This window comes from Octopus sinensis, linkage group LG30 (genome assembly GCF_006345805.1).
Source record: "Octopus sinensis linkage group LG30, ASM634580v1, whole genome shotgun sequence".
NCBI lineage: Eukaryota > Metazoa > Mollusca > Cephalopoda > Octopoda > Octopodidae > Octopus > Octopus sinensis.
This window is the reverse complement of record NC_043026.1, coordinates 1,048,589-1,058,464: the sequence shown is the minus strand read 5'-3', so window position 1 is coordinate 1,058,464 and position 9,876 is coordinate 1,048,589.

Below are 9,876 nucleotides of genomic sequence, written 5' to 3'. Positions count from 1 at the left end.
GTGTGTGCGTGTGTGTGTGTGTGTGTGCATGTGTGTGTGTGTGTGTGTGTTTCCTCTTATTTTTTTCTTTCTTTTTTTGTTAAGTAGTTGGATGTGATTTTATACTATTTTATGCAGGTCGTAGAGCGACTGTAGAGCAGAGAGGCTTTCTCGTTAGTGAAATACTGTAATTAGTTATTTTGTAATGGAATTCCATCATTTCTGAGTGTGTTTGTTTTTAAAAGATCCTCTTATTCTGATCCCAGATTCCCTCTCTGGGTTGTGGTCATGCTGGGGCAAAGCCTTTCGAGGGATTTCATAAATTATTCATTTATATCAATCTCAGTATTTATTTTACTTTCAAATATACCCTATGTGTGTGTGCGTGTGTGTGTGTGTGTGTGTGTCATATCTGTATATGTATAGGTATACACATGTCTGTATGGAAATAGCATGTGTGTGTGTGTGTGAGTGTATCATCATCATCATCATCATCATCATCATCATTTAACGTCCGCTTTCCATGCTAGCATGGGTTGGACGATTTGACTGAGGACTGGCGATCCAGATGGCTGCACCAGGCTCCAATCTGATCTGGCAGAGTTTCTACGGCTGGATGCCCTTCCTAACGCCAACCACTCCGAGAATGTGCATATATGGAGTGCACAGATGATAAGATAGCTCTCAGGGGGTCTACTAGCAAAATAAGGGTGGGAAACCCCTTGTTAGAGAGTGGCAGATTGAGTCCTTGAGCAAGACCCTTATTTCATGCTGCTCCAGTCCACTCAGCAGTAGTAAAGAAATAGGTATTTCGTCTGCCGCTACGTTCTGAGTTCAAATTACGCCAAGGTTGACTTTGCCTTTCATCCTTTCGGGGTCGATAAATTAAGTACCAGTTATGCACTGGGGTCGATATAATCAACTTAATCCGTGTGTCTGTCCTTGTTTGTCCTCTCTGTGGGTAGTAAAGAAATATGTATTGAACTGTGTGAGATTAGGCTGTTATTTCTAGCAGGCTGCGCGATCACCTAAGTAGTTCCCTTGTTTGCTTGTTATAATAGTAATAGTAGTAGTAGTGGTAAAGTAGTTGTGGTGGTGGTGGTGGGGAGCTGTTAGGATAGTTGCGGTAAGAGGGTATGTTCAGTAGTAGATCGTGTTTTGGTGCCAATGGCGAGAGAAAGACTGGTAACACTTGTACAACCCGCTCAACGCCTTCCTTCGACCCCCCTCCCCCGCCACCCCACTCCATCCCCACCTTCTCCCTCCCCAACCCCCAACCCCCCTGGCCTTATTTCAGTTTCATTTTGTTAAGATTACTGCCAATATTATTGCAGTTGTTGTTGTTGTTTTGGCAGAAGTTGTCGAAACATAGCACCTTGTAGCTAAGCTTACTTAGTTACACAGCCTGCTTCTTAAACATTTTCGAGTTCAAATCCCGGTATGTTCAACTTGGCATTCGCCTTTCTGGTGGGGGGGGGGGTCGACGATGCTTATTACCCATAAAATACCGGGTCTATTTAATTGGCACGCTCTCTTTACTCTTTTACTCTTTTACTTGTTTCAGTCATTTGACTGCGGCCATGTTGGAGCACCGCCTTTAGTCGAGCAAATCGACCCCAGGACTTATTCTTTGTAAGCCTAGTACTTATTCTATGGGTCTCTTTTGCTGAACCGCTAAGTTACGGGGACATAAACACACCAGCATCGGTTGTCAAGCGATGTTGGGGGGACAAACACAGACACACATACATATACACACACACATATATACATATATATACATACATATATACGACGAGCTTCTTTCAGTTTCCGTCTACCAAATCCACTCACAAGGCTTTGGTCGGCCCAAGGCTATAGCAGAAGAGACTTGTCCAAGGTGCCACGCAGTGGGACTGAACCCGGAACCATGTGGTTGGTAAGCAAGCTACTTACCACACACAGCCACTCCTGTACCTATGGTTAAGAAACTCGTGCTACAATCACATGCCTTTACAGTTCCACTGCTTATCACCTTGGGGCAAGTATGAAAGGGTGGCTTGGCTGAAAAATTCCTGGCTTTGGGTAAAAGTCAATGCAGAAACAATCAGTTAATTATGATTTCATTCGACATATTTCCCTCTCAGATTCACACACTTATTGCAGCAGTCCCTTAAGTTTTCTGAGCCTTGTAAAAGATCTCAGAAGATTAGGCCTCCAGTCAGGCTTTCCACGATACCCATAAAGCCGGGAACTTTTCAGACAGACAGATAGATAGATAGATAAGTAGATAGATAGGTAGATAGACAGATAGACAGATAGATAGACAGATAGACAGATAGATAGATAGATAGATAATAGATGGATGGATGGATGATAATGGATGATGATGGAGGATATGATGGAGGATGGAGATGGATGATGGAGGATATGGATGATAGATAGATAGATAGATAGATAATAATAGATAGATAGATAGATAGATAGATAGATAGATAGATGATAGATGGATAGGATATGATAAATAGATGGATAAGTAATCCAGATGATAGATGATAGTATATAGATAGATAGATGGATAGTAGATGATAGATAGATGGATAAGTATAGATAGATAGATGGATAGTAGATAGATTGATCAGACAGTTATACATTGATAGATGGATAAGTAGATATAAGTACAGATTGATAGATATAAGTAGATAGATAGATAGATAGACAGACGAACATATAGATAGATAGACAGACAGATAAACATGTAGATAGAAAGATAGATAGATAAACCAATACATAGGTGAATTGATTGATAGATAAACATGCAGATAAATAGATAGATTGATATATATATATATATATATTATATATATATATAGATATGTTTACATGCACACACACACACACACACACACACACACACACACAGTGATTCTTTTTTTTAATGTCTTTAAAATAATCCTTTAAATTTACGAATCTCACTATATCCCCATGACCACAACCATCTGCTACCACCACCACCACCACTATCACTATCATCACCACTATACCACTGTCCCCACCGCTGCCGCCACCACCACCACCACCACACCACCACCACCTTTACATGATTTCACCATTAAGCCACTCAGACACACCCTGAAATTGCTCAACATCCAAAAAAGAATAATAATAATAATAAAGCAATTTTTTTTTAAAACCTAGTTGAAACTGTAACGTTGGCAGGTCAGGTGACTTGGGCAAAGAACCCCTTCTTCCCCCCCTTCTCGCCCCACCCCCATCCCTCTCTTTATCTCTATCTCTCATTCACATTCCCTATGTCTTCCTTCCTCTATCATTGTCCCTCTCTCTATTCCCTCTGGCCACATGCGTTTCTCCTTCCTACTATATTTCTCATTTGGTCCATCTCTCTCTATTCCTGTCAGTCTGTTTACCTCTCTTACTCTCTCTCTCTCTCTCTCTTCCTGTTCTCTCTCCCTCTCTCCCTCGCATTCTCTCTCACTCCCATCCTCTATACCACTCTCTCTTTCTCTCTCTCTTTTTCTCCTTCTCTCTCACTTCCAGTTCTGTCTCTCTCTCACTCTATTTCCCTCACATCTCTCTCACTCCCTCTTTTCTTGTCTTCTCCCTCTCTCTCTCTCTCTGACTCTCCCTCTCTTTCTCTCCTCCACTTCTCTCTCTCTCTCTCTTATTCTTCTCTCCTCCACTTCTCTCTCTCTCTTATTCTTCTCTCTCCCTGCCACAATACCAAATATTTTGATATCCCATGACCTGACCCACACATCTTATCCACTGCTGACCTCATAGACCCTAACCCTAATTTTTTCTGGGACTCAATCAAATAAAGTACCAGTCATAAACAGGGATGGAGAACATGGTGGATCACGCCCAAGGAAAGTGTAGTACCCGTCCGGATTGATAAGATTTGTTTTAGGGTTGTCAGTGCAATTTTAAGACATGGAAACACTGAGTAGCATGTGCATGTGTGTGTATGTGTGTGCGTGTGCGTGTGCATGTGTGTGTATGTGTGTGCGTGTGCGTGTGCATGTGTGTGTGTGTGTAGTTCAAAATTATACAAAAAACGAAAAGCAGAAGACAGGGGCATGTGAAGGAACAACAAACACGTATATAGGCGCAGGAGTGGCTGTGTGGTAAGTAGCTTGTTTACCAACCACATGGTTCCGGGTTCAGTCCCACTGCGTGGCACCTTGGGCGAGTGTCTTCTACTATAAGCCTCGGGCCGACCAAAGCCTTGTGAGTGGATTTGGTAGACGGAAACTGAAAGAAGCCCGTCGTATATATGTATATATATATATGTATGTGCGTGTGTGTTTGTGTGTCTGTGTTTGTCCCCCTAGCATTGCTTGACAACTGATGCTGGTGTGTTTATGTCCCCGTTACTTAGCGGTTCGGCAAAAGAGGCCGATAGAATAAGTACTGGGCTTACAAAAGAATAAGTCCCGGGGTCGAGTTGCTCGATTAAAGTCGGTGCTCCAGCATGGCCACAGTAAATGACTGAAACAAGTAAAAGAGTAAAAAGAGAGAGAGAGTTTCACACTGAGGGAAAATGGAAGATTTTTTGATGTTTCAAGCCAATGCTTTTCTACAGAAAGGAGTGAGGAGAAAGACAGCTGCAGAGGGAAAAAGAGTGACTTCATGAGTCTAGAGACCCAATTCTGATCTACATGTACTGTGGCTTGCTGCCTCATCTCATCTCATTTCATCTTCTTCACCCACTAATTCTTGGAAGGGTCAGAGGTTAAGTCCTCAAGTACAACTTCCATCATGTCCTCCCAAAAGTAAGTTTCTCATTGATCTGGCTGGATTCCCAAGTAAGGACCAACCAAATTCATGAATGTTATCCAACCATTTTGCTCATAGTCATAACCCTAACCCTGTGGGTCCCCAACCAGTCGGTTTTAACCCATAAAACCTGCCCAGTGATTCTTTCCCTAGGCTTTTCAGTGATTCTTACCATGTCCATAGTATCAGAGCTATGATCTCTCAATTCAGAGGCATGGCTCTACTAGAGTACCTCTTTGATCTCCAAGCTACATTCTCTATCAAGTGTCATTACTCCAAAAGCCTTTGAAGAATCCCATTTCTACTGCTTGTATCCACAATCATATTCTTTCAATCATTACCCAAGATTCATGACTTGCTGTTAATAGATAAACACCTTGGCTTGCTCTAAAACACAGCGCTTTAATTTATCTGGGGCCCAAGAATACTTCTGAGATGGCTCTGAGGGTTGCCATGTATCCATGTTTTCCCAGACATGTTTACATTGCATTAGTAAAGTGTAAAATAGTAAATGCCTTGATAACCTGGAATACTTATTATTCCCTAACATTTTATACATATATATGTGTGTGTTTGTGTGTGTGGTATGTATATATATATATATACATACATAATATATATATAATATATATATATATATATATATATATAATATATATATATATATATATCTATAAAGAAAATGGAGGCGCAATGGCCCAGTGGTTAGGGCAGCAGACCGCGGTCGGAGGATCACGGTTTCGATTCCCAGACCGGGCGTTGTGAGTGTTTATTGAGTGAAAGCACCTAAAGCTTCATGAGGCTCCGGCAGGGTGTGGTGGTGATCCCTGCTGTACTCTTTCGCCACAACTTTCACTCCTGCTTCTGTTGGCCTGCTCGCTTAGCCAGCGGGGTGGCGTCATTTGAAGGCTAAAACAATGCGAAGCACATTGTGACCAGCGATATGTAGCAGCATCTGATAGCCTGATATGATAAATATATGATAAATTGCACTTCATATTTGAAACTCTGATGAGGCAATAAGGTGTTACTCAGGAACTCAACTGTGAGTTCACTGTATCTTATAGCAGAAACTGTTGTAAGCTAAAGATCATAAGATAATTACTTGCTCCTTTATCAACTTGTTTACTTATATATATATGTATAAAAAAAAACTTAGATAAACTTAGATATGTTTCAACCAAAGATTGGTCCAGGCCATGTCTAACTTAATAGCACCACCTGATAGGATTATTCGAATCCTGTTTAAGTCAAGTTTTGTTTATGGTCCATTCAAGTAGTGAGTTTTTGTTGGGTGAGTTGTATCCAATTATGGGTGGCTTATCTGGTATTCCTTGAAGGAATCTATCCAGATTCCGTTTAAAGTTAATGGGATCCTTTTCCTCTTTGATCTCTTTCGGGACAATGTTAAATAGGGCAGGGCCTGTTGAGGAAAAGAAATTATATTGCAGTGTACATGTATGCTGTGATCTTGAATTGGGCAGGGGACGTATGGCCCGTGGTCCCAGTCTTGGATGAACCTTGAAGATAATGTTCAGGTCGTTTGGGCAAAGTTGGCAGTATATTCTCCACATCGTACAAATGATATATGTTTCCTTTTATTCTTTTACTCATTTCAGTCATTTGAGTGTGGCCATGCTGGAGCACTGTCTTTAGTCAAACAAATCGATCCCCGGGACCTATTCTTTGGGCCATTGCACCTCCACTGCTGTTGCTGCTGCTGCTGCTGATAATGATAACGATGACGATGATGACGATAATCGAAACAAAACCACAGCAGTAACAACAGGAACAACAATGACCTAGATTATTTCATAAGTCTTGAAATGGTGTTTGTTTCCTAACAGTTACTCTATTCTTTCTTACTCTAGATCGATCCCAGTATGCAACTGGTACTTAATTTATCAACCCCGAAAGGAAGAAAATCAAAGCCGACCTTGGCGAAATTTGAACTCAGAATGCCAAGTATTTCGCCTGGTGTGCTAACGTTTCTGCCAGCTCACCACCTTCTAACGGTTACTATATTGAATGATAATAAATACCGGTACTGCTTTGTATTTCGATGGAATGGGGTATAACTTACTTCACTGCACAGTTTAACACGTTATAAGCAAAGAGATTAATCTCTTAATCTCCTTCATTAATTAGCTAATCCTTGTGAGTCACTGGCTTAATCTGATAGCCTTGGGTAAAAACAAAAAAGCCTATCCAGTATACTTACTCAATATGTTTCCACCCCATCATTTTCTAAATAAAGTTAAATACCACTTTGTACTATAAACATTCTGTAGTTACATCATTGTTTAAAATAAGGGAAACGGGGCTGATATCTAAGATCCTAATGAGGGAACAACTACATAGTAAATGGACCTGTTGGAAATAACAGTCATTTCTCTCTCAAATTGCAGATTGTCAGGGGACTTTGTGGAGGCACTTGGTTTAGTGGTTAGGGGGTTAGACTCGCAATTTTAAGATTGTGGTTTCAATCCCTTCGATGGAACCAGTTTTCTTGTCCACCAAAACTAGTGAACCTGGGAAACATCCGTTTCGTCAGTGGAGACCACACCTATTCACCATCCAGGAGGAGCCAAAGATACCTCAACCTCAGCACATGTTTGCACATCAACAGCCAAGGTATCCCTAGTCCACACTTCATGCTGCTCCACTCCACTCAGCTGTAGAAATGAGTACCACTCGTGGAGGCACATTGCTTTGTGGTTAGGGTGTTGGATTTATGACCGTAAGGCTGTGGTTTCAATTCCTGGACTGGGTGATGTGTTTTGTTCTTGAGTAAAATACTTCACTTCATGTTGCTCCTGTCCATCACTCAGTTCTAGAAATGAGTTTAGCCTGGAGAAGGATGGGCTCCACCAGGCTTTCTTGCCCAAAACACGTGCTCTTCTCTTTCTTCATCTCCTTATTCCTTTACTCCTGTCCTCTATATCATCATTTCATTAATCTATACCCTTCTCATTTTCCCTATTTGTCTCCAATGACAGAATATCCCATACTCTGGGATATCCAAGAAACAACTGTAAGACTTTGAATTCTTTTTTTCCAATAATAATAATGTATATGATTTGAGATGCTTACGTTAACGTTTGTCGTCCTTTTTAACGATTATATGTGTATATATACTTATCATCATCATCATCATCATCATCATCATCATCATTGTTTAGCGTCCGCTTTCCATGCTGGCATGGATTGGATGGTTCAACTGGGGTCTGGGAAGCCAGAAGGCTGCACCAGGCCCAGTCTGATCTGGCAATGTTTCTACAGCTGGATGTCCTTCCTAACGCTGACCACTCCATGAGTGTAGTGGGTGCTTTTTATGTGCCAGACGAGGCTGGCAAACGGCCATGATCAGATGGTGCTTTTTATGTGCCACCGGCATGGGGGCCAGGCGAGGCTGGCAACGGCCACAATCGGATGGTGCTTTTTACGTGCCACTGGCACAGAAGCCAGTCGGGGTGGCGCTGGCAACGGCCATGTTCGAATGGTTCTCTTACGTGCCACTGGTACTGGTATCACAGCTACAATTTCCATTGATGTTCCATAACCCATGGCCTCTACCTGGGATGTAGCAAGTCCACTTATACATACCTTTCCTTCTTGTGACACAAACCCTACTTGTGAAGACCTTTTGAGGCAAGTGAAAATCAAAATCGAAATCAATCAACATCAATGGAAAGACAAATGTGTAAAAGATAAAAGATAAACAAGATTACCTTTCAAATTCTTTGATAATGCTATGTTATTATACATTATAAATGAATTAACCCACGTTCTCAGTGCATGCTCTGTTATGCAAATTGGGTTTATCAATTTAATGGAGTCTTAGTTTCTATATACTATAAACTGTTACAAGCTTTCAGTTTCTCTGTAAGTAAAGTACATGATTTTTAAAAATTTCTGATGAGGATCTCAGAAGACCAAGAAATAACAGATAAAAACTCATACAAATATAAAATAACCCACATTATTTACATTTGACGGATATTTGTCCACATCTTGTTTGTTATTAACACAATGTTTCGGCTGGTATACCCTCCAGCTTTCATCAGGTGTCTTGGGGAAATTTCGAACGTGGGTTCTCATTCTTAAGGTATTTTTTCGATGTTGTTATTATTATTATTATTATTATTATTATTGAGTGAGCGAGCAGAGCATGCCATCAAAGTGACACTGGGGTAAAATATACGAAGCCCAGTATACCCATCATGACTACCCGTCTGATAAGGGTACACCAGGCACATGCATCACAACCATATGTGCGTGACATGGTGATCTCATATCAAGATAAACAGCACATGACCTTGCAGGTGGGGCCCAGTTAGAATTTTCTTCAGATCGAGTAACCCATCCGGCTCAAAAGGTCCCTGAATGAGGGTTGTTTAAGGACGTTGAACGAAACACCCATGTTTCCAGAGGTGAATTATTCAAACCCCAAAGAATCCTTCTCAACACATGGCTATGATGCTCCCCCACTACTTCTGCTCGTGTATTATTACTATTATTATTATTCAGGTCACTGCATTGAATCAAACTCGGAATCTTGGGGTTAGTAGCCTGCGCTCTTAACCACTACACCATATGCCTGTGGGCAGTTATGGAGTGACAAGATTCTGAGTTCGATTCCAGGCAGTGACTTGAATAATAATAATAATAATAATAATAATGATAGTAGTTATAATAATAATAATAATAACACACCAGCATCAGTTGTCAAGCGATGGTGGGGGGGGGAAACACACACACACACACACACACACATGTATACATGTATGCATGTATATCATCATCATCATCACCATCATCGTCACCATCATCATCACCATCATCATCACCATCACCATCACCATCATCATTATCATCACCATCATCATCATTTATGATGTCCCTATTGATTAATTGTTACCAACACAAAACATAGCAAGTTTCCCTGGGGCCTTGGATTTCAGCCCTTTTTTTGCCCCCATCCCTAGTGCTCTGCCTCCAGTTTTTACCCAGTTCCTCTCAGTTTGGATCCTATTTATTTATGAATGTAATCTATCCTGTTTGTGGTTCTAATTCTAATCTTGATAATCTCTTGCAAGGTCACTGATGTCAGTGTTAGTC